This window comes from Aethalodelphis obliquidens, unplaced genomic scaffold (assembly GCF_003676395.1).
Source record: "Aethalodelphis obliquidens isolate GAN/ISIS:26980383/991018 unplaced genomic scaffold, ASM367639v1 scaffold67, whole genome shotgun sequence".
Lineage (NCBI taxonomy): Eukaryota > Metazoa > Chordata > Mammalia > Artiodactyla > Delphinidae > Aethalodelphis > Aethalodelphis obliquidens.
The window spans coordinates 7,742,687-7,754,272 of record NW_020838011.1 but is presented as its reverse complement, the minus strand read 5'-3'; positions in this window follow the sequence as shown (position 1 = coordinate 7,754,272).

Here is an 11,586-nt window from a genome sequence, read left to right as displayed (position 1 = left end):
ATCTGTAAAAAATACAAACACATGGAGGCTAAACAATACACTACTTAATAATGAAGTGATCACTGAAGAAATCAAAGAGGAAATCAAAAAATACCTAGAAACAAATGACAATGGAGACACAACAACCCAAAACCTGTGGGATGCAGCAAAAGCAGTTCTAAGGGGGAAGTTTATAGCAATACAAGCCCACCTTAAGAAGCAGGAAACATCTAGAATAAACAACCTAACCTTGCACCTCAAGCAATTAGAGAAAGAAGAACAAAAAAACCCCAAAGCTAGCAGAAGGAAAGAAATCATAAAAATCAGATCAGAAATAAATGAAAAAGAAATGAAGGAAACAATAGCAAAGATCAATAAAACTAAAAGCTGGTTCTTTGAGAAGATAAACAAAATAGATAAACCACTAGCCAGACTCATCAAGAAAAAAAGGGAGAAGACTCAAATCAATAGAATTAGAAATGAAAAAGGAGAGGTAACAACTGACACTGCAGAAATAAAAGAGATCATGAGAGATTACTACAAGCAACTCTATGCCAATAAAATGGACAATCTGGAAGAAATGGACAAATTCTTAGAAATGCACAACCTGCCAAGACTGAATCAGGAAGAAATAGAAAATATGAACAGACCAATCACAAGCACTGAAATTGAAACTGTGATTAAAAATCTTCCAACAAAGAAAAGCCCAGGACCAGATGGCTTCACAGGCGAATTCTATCAAACATTTAGAGAAGAGCTAACACCTATCCTTCTCAAACTCTTCCAAAATATAGCAGAGGGAGGAACACTCCCAAACTCCTTCTACGAGGCCACCATCACCTTGATACCAAAACCAGACAAGGATGTCACAAAGAAAGAAAACTACAGGCCAATATCACTGATGAACATAGATGCAAAAATCCTCAACAAAATACTAGCAAACAGAATCCAACAGCACATTAAAAGGATCATACACCATGATCAAGTGGGGTTTATTCCAGGAATGCAAGGATTCTTCAATATACGTAAATCTATCAATGTGATAAACCATATTAACAAACTGAAGGAGAAAAACCATATGATCATCTCAATAGATGCAGAGAAAGCTTTTGACAAAATTCAACACCCATTTATGATAAAAACCCTGCAGAAAGTAGGCCTAGAGGGAACTTTCCTCAACATAATAAAGACCATATATGACAAGCCCACAGCAAACATCATCCTCAATGGTGAAAAACTGAAAGCATTTCCACTAAGATCAGGAACAAGACAAGGTTGCCCACTCTCACCACTCTTATTCAACATAGTTTTGGAAGTTTTAGCCACAGCAATCAGAGAAGAAAAGGAAATAAAAGGAATCCAAATCGGAAAAGAAGAAGTAAAGCTGTCACTGTTTGCAGATGACATGATCCTATACATAGAGAACCCTAAAGATGCTACCAGAAAACTACTAGAGCTAATCAATGAATTTGGTAAAGTGGCAGGATACAAAATTAATGCACAGAAATCTCTGGCATTCCTATATACTAATGATGAAAAATCTGAAAGTGAAATCAAGAAAACACTCCCATTTACCACTGCAACAAAAAGAATAAAATATCTAGGAATAAACCTACCTAAGGAGACAAAAGATCTGTATGCAGAAAATTATAAGACACTGATGAAAGAAATTAAAGATGATACAAATAGATGGAGAGATATACCATGTTCTTGGATTGGAAGAATCAACATTGTGAAAATGACTCTACTACCCAAAGCAATCTACAGATTCAATGCAATCCCTATCAAACTACCACTGGCATTTTTCACAGAACTAGAACAAAAAATTTCACAATTTGTATGGAAACACAAAAGACCCCGAATAGCCAAAGCAATCTTGAGAACGAAAGAAGGAACTGGAGGAATCAGGCTCCCAGACTTCAGACTATACTACAAAGCTACAGTTATCAAGACGGTATGGTACTGGCACAAAAACAGAAAGATAGATCAATGGAACAGGATAGAAAGCCCAGAGATAAACCCACGCACATATGGTCACCTTATCTTTGACAAAGGAGGCAGAAATGTACAGTGGAGAAAGGACAGCCTATTCAATAAGTGGTGCTGTGAAAACTGGACAGCTACATGTAAAAGTATGAGATTAGATCACTCCCTAACACCATACACAAAAATAAGCTCAAAATGGATTAAAGACCTAAATGTAAGGCCAGACACTATCAAACTCTTAGAGGAAAACATAGGCAGAACACTCTATGACATAAATCACAGCAAGGTCCTTTTTGACCCACCTCCTAGAGAAATGGAAATAAAAACAAAAGTAAACAAATGGGACCTAATGAAACTTCAAAGCTTTTGCGCAGCAAAGGAAACCATAAAGAAGACCAAAAGACAACCCTCAGAATGGGAGAAAATATTTGCAAATGAAGCAACGGACAAAGGATTAATCTCCAAAATTTATAAGCAGCTCATGCAGCTTAATAACAAAAAAACAAACAACCCAATCCAAAAATGGGCAGAAGACCTAAATAGACATTTCTCCAAAGAAGATATACAGACTGCCGACAAATACATGAAAGAATGCTCAACATCGCTAATCATTAGAGAAATGCAAATCAAAACTACAATGAGATATCATCTCACACCAGTCAGAATGGCCATCATCAAAAAATCTAGAAACAATAAATGCTGGAGAGGGTGTGGAGAAAAGGGAACCCTCTTACACTGTTGGTGGGAATGTAAATTGATACAGCCACTGTGGAGAACAGTATGGAGGTTCCTTAAAAAGCTACAAATAGAACTACCATATGACCCAGCAATCCAACTACTGGGCATATACCCTGAGAAAACCATAATTCAAAAAGAGTCATGTACCAAAATGTTCATTGCAGCTCTATTTACAATAGCCCAGAGATGGAAACAACCTAAGTGTCCATCATCGGATGAATGGATAAAGAAGATGTGGCACATATATACAATGGAATATTACTCAGCCATAAAAAGAGACGAAATTGAGCTATTTGTAATGAGGTGGATAGACCTAGAGTCTGTCATACAGAGTGAAGTAAGTCAGAAAGAGAGAGACAAATACCGTATGCTAACACATATATATGGAATTTAAAAAAAAAATGTCATGAAGAACCTAGGGGTAAAGCAGGAATAAAGACGCAGACCTCTTAGAGAACGGACTTGAGGTTATGGGGAGGGGGAAGGGTGAGCTGTGACAGGGCGAGAGAGAGTCATGGGCATATACACACTAACAAACGCAGTAAGGTAGATAGCTAGTGGGAAGTAGCCGCATGGCACAGGGATATTGGCTCGGTGCTTTGTGACAGCCTGGAGGGGTGGGATGGGGAGGGTGGGAGGGAGGGAGACGCAACAGGGAAGACATATGGGAACATATGTTTATGTATGACTGATTCACTTTGTTATAAAGCAGAAACTAACACACCATTGTAAAGCAATTATACCCCAATAAAGATGTTAAAAAAAAAAAAATGTCATGAAAAACCTAGGGGTGAAACAGGAATAAAGACACAGACTTACTAGAGAATGGACTTGAGGCTATGGGGAGGGGGAAGGGTAAACGGTGACAAAGCGATAAAGAGGCATGGACATATATACACTACCAAAAGTAAGGTAGTTAGCTAGTGGGAAGCAGCCGCATAGCACAGGGAGATCAGCTCGGTGCTTTCTGACCGCCTGGAGGGGTGGGATAGGGAGAGTGGGAGGGAGGGAGACGCAAGCGGGAAGAGATATGGGAATATATGTATATATATAACTGATTCATTTTGTTGTGAAGCTGAAACTAACATACCATTGTAAAGCAATTATACTCCAATAAAGATGTTAAAAAAAAAAAAAAGAAAAAGAAAATCCTCCAGTTGGAGAGAAATCACAATATATCAGAAATGGCAGACATCTGTAGCCAGAAGTAACTGCAGACACTCTGAGAGGCCTGCAAATGTATTAATGTGTGAAGAAACAATAGAAGAGACTGCAGTAAGTCATTTGATCCTTTAGAGTAAAATCACCTAAATTCTTGGTATATATCACTGACTTACAGCTATTAATAGTCTTTTAGTTAATTTTCCCCATTAAAGGAATTTGCATATAAAAACTCTAGTATATATATGCATATTTATATAATTTTCATATAGATGTACATAGAATTTATATATATAATTTTTACTGGTTTATAGTAACATAGGCTAAAGGCTATTTGGAAAATAGTACTTGTAGAATTTTTTATTAGTTTATTTCTTTTTGGTCTCATTTAGATTTTTCCTCTATTTTGAGGCAACTAAAATTTAGTGGGTACACTATAAAGGTGCAGAGGATATATGGAAATTTTTGTTTCTATTTTACACTAATAAATACTGAACCGAAAAGTAAATATGTTTCTCCTTTCAGGAAGAAATATAGCATGAACACAAAACACATAGGGTGAACAGTACGAACAAAATCTGTCATGGGCACTGTAAGACCCATGATAGTCATGTACATTATTATATAAATTTGCCTGTAATGAAACCAGTTTTTGTTCTGTTTCTCAGCAAAACTGACATTAGAATCTTGCTTTAAGGTAGCAACTTTTCAAAGCTACGGCCCCATTTAATAATAATGTTTTTGCTTAATGTACTGTAGTTCGGTATGGGGTGTGGGTTCTTTAATAAATTACTTTCAGAATCCTGTAAATAAATATACTGTGTTTCAGAACTAAATGATACTAGGCTGTTTAACAAGCATATAGTCGTGGGGCTTGATTCTAAACTTTTAATGGCTTCCAAAACTAATTCATTACCAATGAATGCAGACTTTTTATCACAAAGGATAACCGAAAGAATGTGTCATGATTTCCGAAACAGAAAAAAAAATGTATCACGGGGACTTTAGAAACATATTTGAGAGGGACATGATTGTTTTGGATAAGCATATACGTAGTCTTCCAATATTTTGAAAAATAAGAATATTTTACGTAGTTTTACTTTGGAATGTATCCCAAATAATTAGCTTCATGGGTTATCTTTTTCCACCTTATACTCTGATTCAACTTCTTAAAATAACTTGATTAGTATTCTGTTTTTACACCACATTGATGTATGACATCCTGATAATATGCTATAGAGAAATATAAATCTGTGTATTCAGTTATTCTTAACCTAAAATTGCAAGTTTCACTTTAATATTTTTTATGTCCTTGTTTCATCTAATAAGCAAAATTTTTCCTTTTATAATTGAGGATGTGAAATAAAAATAGGAGTTTTTAAAAAGGATAAAATGTTCTCCCGAGGAGACTTGGAGGGTCTGGAAAAATACTAAAGTGTAATTTAGTCTATTTTTATTATGTCTCCAGAAAGCTTAGGTACTCTGCAGTTTTCACCCTAAAAAGTCCATGTCCATAGTAATAATCCTCATCAACTTTTCATCTGCACTCCTGTTTCTACATTTGTAAAGTTAAAAATAAGTCTAAAGCAAATAACCTAAGACTTTTGGTACTATTGTCAACTAAGGAATAATTGGTGTAAGGAATTTTTAGATGAAGATTTGTGCCAGTTTAGTAAAAAGAATAAAAATGGGAAAGGATGATGTAATTGAGGTTAAGCCTCAGGGAATTGTACTAGTGGAGGACCCCTGCCCAGGCCCAACAGCTGCAGCTCAAACACCAAAACTGAAAGATTTCAGCTCATCCTTGTTATGCCCCAGCTTGCTATGAGAACCTGAGTAAAATATTTAATTTGCCTCAAATTCTTCATTTGTAAAAGTGAAAATTGATTAAACTCATAGACTTTTTACTAATGCCCATGTGTTTGACTTCCTGAGAAATGACTCTAAGAATATACAAGGTATATTATTATTTTGCATAGAACAAGTAAATCTTTTCCATTCACCAGGCAACAAATTTAAGTATTGTGGACAACGCTCAGCATTTGAAAGCTGAAGGATGAAGTTAGGCACAATTATTGCTGGTAAATTTGTCTTTGTCAATACTTCCTCTTAACCTTTTCTTTCTTTCTTTCTTTGCTATTTCCTAACAATTCCTTTCTCCCTTACTGATCACAAGTTGCCCTATTCTTTTATCTGCCATAAGGAACAAATTTTTTTAAATGAATAAATAAAACAAATGCTCTGATAATCCACACCTAGTTATAAATGATATTTTTTCATATATTCCAGACAAATTTGCTATTTATTTATTCATTCATTTATTTTTAATTTGTATTGGAGTATAGTTGATTTACAATGTTGTGTTAGCTTCAGAAGTACAGCAAAGTGAATCAGTTATACATATGCATATATCTATCCTTTTGTTTTGTTTTGTTTTAGATTCTTTTCCCATATAGGCTATTACAGAGTACTGAGTAGAGTTCCCTGGGCTATACAGCAGGTTCTTATTAGTTTTCTATTTTATATATACTGTGTATATGTCAGTCCCAATCTCCCAATTTATCCCTCCCCACCCCCATCCCTGGTAACCCTAAATTTGTTTTCTACATCCATGACTCTAATTCTGTTTCGTAAATAAGTTCATCTGTACCCTTTTTTTTTTTTTTAAGATTCCACATGTAAGCAATATCATATGATATCAAATTTGCTATTTAAAGAAAATTACAGGAAAAGGGTTTACCCAAAAGACTGAATGTAAAATTGTTCTATTTTGGTAACTGGAGTACCCAAGTAAGAGAAATACTATTTTACCTGATGTATGGATTAAAAACTATTCTCCCCATGCAGGTATTTGTCTACTCTGTCAGCCTTATAAAGGTGGCATCTTTCGTTTTTACCATTAATCTGAAAATTCAACCAACAGCTCAAAATCCAGAAAAATGACATAATACTTAAATTCCTGGCATATTTTATAACATTTTCCCCCTACACTTTTTTTTAGGGCAGTGGTTTCCAAACTCTGTTTATTTTATTTTATTTTAAAAAAATTTTATTTTATATTGGAGTATAGTTGATTAACAATGTTGGGTTATTTTCAGGTGTACAGCAATGTGATTCAGTTATACATATATATGTTTCCATTCTTTTTCAAATTCTTTTCGTAGTTAAGTTATTACAAAGTATTGAGCAGAGTTCCCTGTGCTATACAGCAGGTCCTTGTTGGTTATCTATTTTAAATACAGCAGTGTGTACATGTCAGTCCCAAACTTCCAATCTATCTCTCCCTGCCACCCTTCCCCCCCTGTAACCATTAGTTCGTTCTCTAAGTCAGTGCCCCCTATACTTTGAATTTGTGTTCTTTGATTGCTTCTTTTTATTTTTATTTTTATTTATTTATTTTTGGCTGTGTTTGGTCTTTGTTGCTGCATGCGGGTTTTCTCTAGTTGTGTCGAGCGGGGGCTACTCTTCATTGCGGTGCATGTGCTTCTCATTGAAGTAACTTCTCTTGTTGTGGAGCACGGGCTCTAGGTGCGTGGGCTTCAGTAGTTGTGGCACGCGGGCTCAGCAGTTGTGGCTCATCGGCTCTAGAGCACAGGTTCAGTAGTTGTGGCGCAAAGGCTTACTTGCTCCACAGCATGTGGGATCTTCCCGGACCAAGGCTCAAACCCGTGTCTTCTGCATTGGCAGGCGGATTCTTAACCACTGCGCCACCAGGGAAGAACATAAGTAGAAGAGGTTTTTTTTTGCGTTACGCAGGCCTCTCACTGTCGTGGCCTTTCCCGTTGCTCTGGACACGCAGGCTCAGTGGCCATGGCTCACGGGCCTAGCCGCTCTGCGGCATGTGGGATCTTCCTGGCCCGGGGTACGAACCCGCGTCCCCTGCATCGGCAGGCGGACTCTCTACCACTGTGCCACCAGGGAAGCCCCTGATTGCTTCTTTATTTGACAATAACTTTGTAATTAAAAATTGTAATTGTACAAAGTATAATTTAAAGTTTAAATTGAAAATTTTGTAAAGTGAAAAGGAAAAGATAAATCAATCTTTCCTGTGGCATTATTATTCACTATTAATAAAATGCATTATTTGCTACTGATAAAATGATGTATCAAGCATTTATAATTATATATGCTGCATAAACAGGTATATTTCTAACCAGAAAGAACTTCCATTTCGACTAGACTATTGTGAGAACCAAACTTTTTCACTTATAACCTTATCTAAATATTGAAGTTTCCATAGACTAGCTTCAGGTTCTGTAAATTTTAAATCATATTTCTCCTCCACTATCCACACACTTCCAGTTCAAGGTGCTTTGGGAAATGCTCATGTATATACATATATGTGTATATATATACATATGTATATAAATATACACCTTCTATATAACTATGTCCCAAAGTATATGGCACTGGAAGTATGTGGATATGAGTGGATATTCATATAGAAACTACGTATGTATATATACTTACATAATTATGTATGTATATGTGTATATATGTAGATAATTTCTATATGAGTATGTCCCAAAGCAAGTATAGAATGTATATACACATGCATACGTATATGTGTATAAACATGTATATGTGTGTGTGCATATGTGTATGCAAATATATTTACATATAAATGAATAATAGTACAAAGTGGAGATTTTCTATTCCTCACTGGAATCAAATTAGGATAAATCTGATGTAGAATATGATGTTAAAATGTATGTTCTAATCCCTAGATCAACCACTGAGAAAGATTCAAAAAATATAGTTTGAAAGATCAGGTTACATCAGGGATTGCCAGATCTGGCATGTATGAAATCCCCCTGAATAGTTGGCTATATATTCCCAGGCTTTTTGCCTGTAGGTTCTTTCACATTAAGTGTTGCTTGAGACCTTTGTATAACAATGTTCCAATAAAATTTTACTTATAAAAACAGATGGTGGCATGAATTTTACCTTGAGGTCAAACTGCTGGTCCAGATGATTATAGGTGAAATCAGATAGCATGAAGCTTTATAAAAATGGAAATATTATTCTGATATTTTTATTTGTTACACATCCACATCTCATCTAATTACTTAAGCAATGGCATTAGTTTTACAGGAAGGCTAGACTGAAAAATGGCAGTATAAAATGTACATTAATGGGAGATAACCATTCAATCAGTGTTATAATAAATGCTTCACAAGTTCTAAACGTGTAAGGACAAAGGATAAAATGGTTGTTTGCATGGTGCTGAAAAGCTAATAACTAAATGGAGCAATGTTAAACAAGATGAAAAAAAAAATTATACCCAGAATATTAGTAGTAATTATAATTTTAACCAATACATTTGCATATTATGTTGTATTAACCTGGTCATTTTGGGGAAATAAAAATCATAACAAACCTATAAATTGTGCAATGACTAGAATATTGAGATACTTGTAACAAAACCTGGATCAACTTTTTTAAGCCATAACTTTATCTATGGTTTATGATGTCATTTGTTATATTATCAGAAATAACAAAAACTGGCAGCCTTAAATTGTAGGATCCAAAAGAAAACCAAGTGTGATGAAAGTCTATTCTGTATTATTCCTTTGACTGGAAAAAATAATGTAGTTGTAATGCTAATAAATCCCCATAATTATGATCTGAGACAATGTCTTGAATTATCAAGAATATAATAAAGATTAGATATTATCATTATGGTTTATATAAGTATATTTTATTACATGAAACTCTATAAAAATTGTTAATTATGTGTGGTTTATTAGCTAGGTTTATTTAATTAATGAGAATGACCTATTCCTTAAATATTCTCATTAAACATTTAATCATATATTTATTTAGAAACATCTAACACTGTTGGTGCACAAATCTTAGTCCTGTGACATACAACATTCTAACTGAAGCTTCAAGAAAGATTGAAAGCTCATAAAATGATCATTTAGGTGTTTCCAGATTTTGCAGTCACCTTTTCAAGCTCATATTTTCATTCATGCACTTCTCTCTTCAGAACAGGCTTTCTGTAAGGCCCAGTGACAGACTTTCCACAACATCTTAATGTGTACTCCACAGCACACTTTATTACCATTATTTCTACAGCTTGTATATCCTGTATGCAAATCATAAGAATAATATGACAATTGACAGTGTTACTGAATTAATTTTACAGAATATAAATTTATTCCTTCATAAGGCTTTCATCAAGTAACCATATTACTAATTTTGAGGGATTTATAAAAATGGCTTTCATTAGTAGTTTTCAATGACCATTTGCAATTTTATTCTAAATATATTCTTTAACAGTTTAGTGTGCATATTTTTCATTTATAATTTTTTTAATATAATATTTATCCCATCTTAAGTCCACTTCTTTTTTCTTCCTGATTCTTCTTTTTTGAAAAACTCATTTCTATGATATGTATTCAATTGTAAAATGTTCTTCCATCCAACAAGCTAGTTTGAGGTATATAATGAATTGAATTTCTCTGACAATGAATTTCTAATAGATTCTGTGTGTGGAATTATTAAGAGGTAAAAGATATTCCAGATCTTCCTAAAATGAATACTCCATTTATTTAGTGAGTGGTTTGTTTGCTTAAGGCACTCTTTCAATTTGTACCACTTGGTAATATACCCACCAGGAGACAGGTTGGCCTTCTCACCCTAAATATATTTAATGCTTTCTTCAGCCTCCAGCATCCATTTTCCCTAACCAGTTGGGGCATATCTTGTAAACAGAATAAATAATTAGCTCCTTAACAGCTTCTTGCTTGGAACATGAATTTTTAATCACTTAAGTGCAACATGGCAGAATGAGTGAACATATGCCTATATTTTCCTAAGAAAATAATGATCAGAATTACTATTGTCAGCAAGGCTCTATAAAAAAAACAGAGACAGATTTAATGGAGCCTGGTGGCCTCAGGACACTATCAGTAACAAAGAATGCAGCTAAATTTCTTGGAAAAACTCTGGCTTCTACATTAAAAAACATATCTGTAAGCCAGATGTCTCCCCAACAAATTCCCTTTTAAGTATCCTGACTGCCATATTAGCAGTCAGAGAGATCAGTGCCTTACTTATAGTGTGATACATTTTAATCAATTGTCCTCTTACTTATTTTTCATGTCTTCCCAAAATATAGTAAGAAAAAACAGAGAGAATTCATAATACAAGTTATGTCAATACTTGAAACCTGACCGTAGAATTTTTTTCTATTTTTCCAGTAATGGAATTGTTCATCTCTTTCATGACTATAAATTTTCTACTCCCCTTTTCTTTCTAGTAATTAAAGCAATATTGCCAGAAGAATGATATTGTAAGTCACACTGAGGAGCCAATTAGCTTTTTTTTGTACATGATTTATGCAAACAAGCTTTAGTATGTCTTGAGATATTTATCCCAAATTAGGTCACATCTCCCAATTTTAAAATGTTACATTTCTCCTTTGTCTCATGAGAAAAACATCTTGTTCAATGAGTTTACATGGGCCATGCCCTTTATTAATTCTTGCATAATTTTTCAAAAGTACTGGATCTTCTGATTCATTCTTTTTTTTTCTTGAAGTGTCACATCTGAAATATTCAGCAGAAACACATTTTTAAGCTGACTGTGTACTTAAAAAGAGCAAGAGACACTTTCTTTCCTACTCCCTCCGCCCTCCCCTCTCCCTTTCTTTCTTTCTCTCTTTCTCTCTTTCTTTCTTTCTTTCTTTCTTTCTTTCTTTCTTTCTTTCTTTCT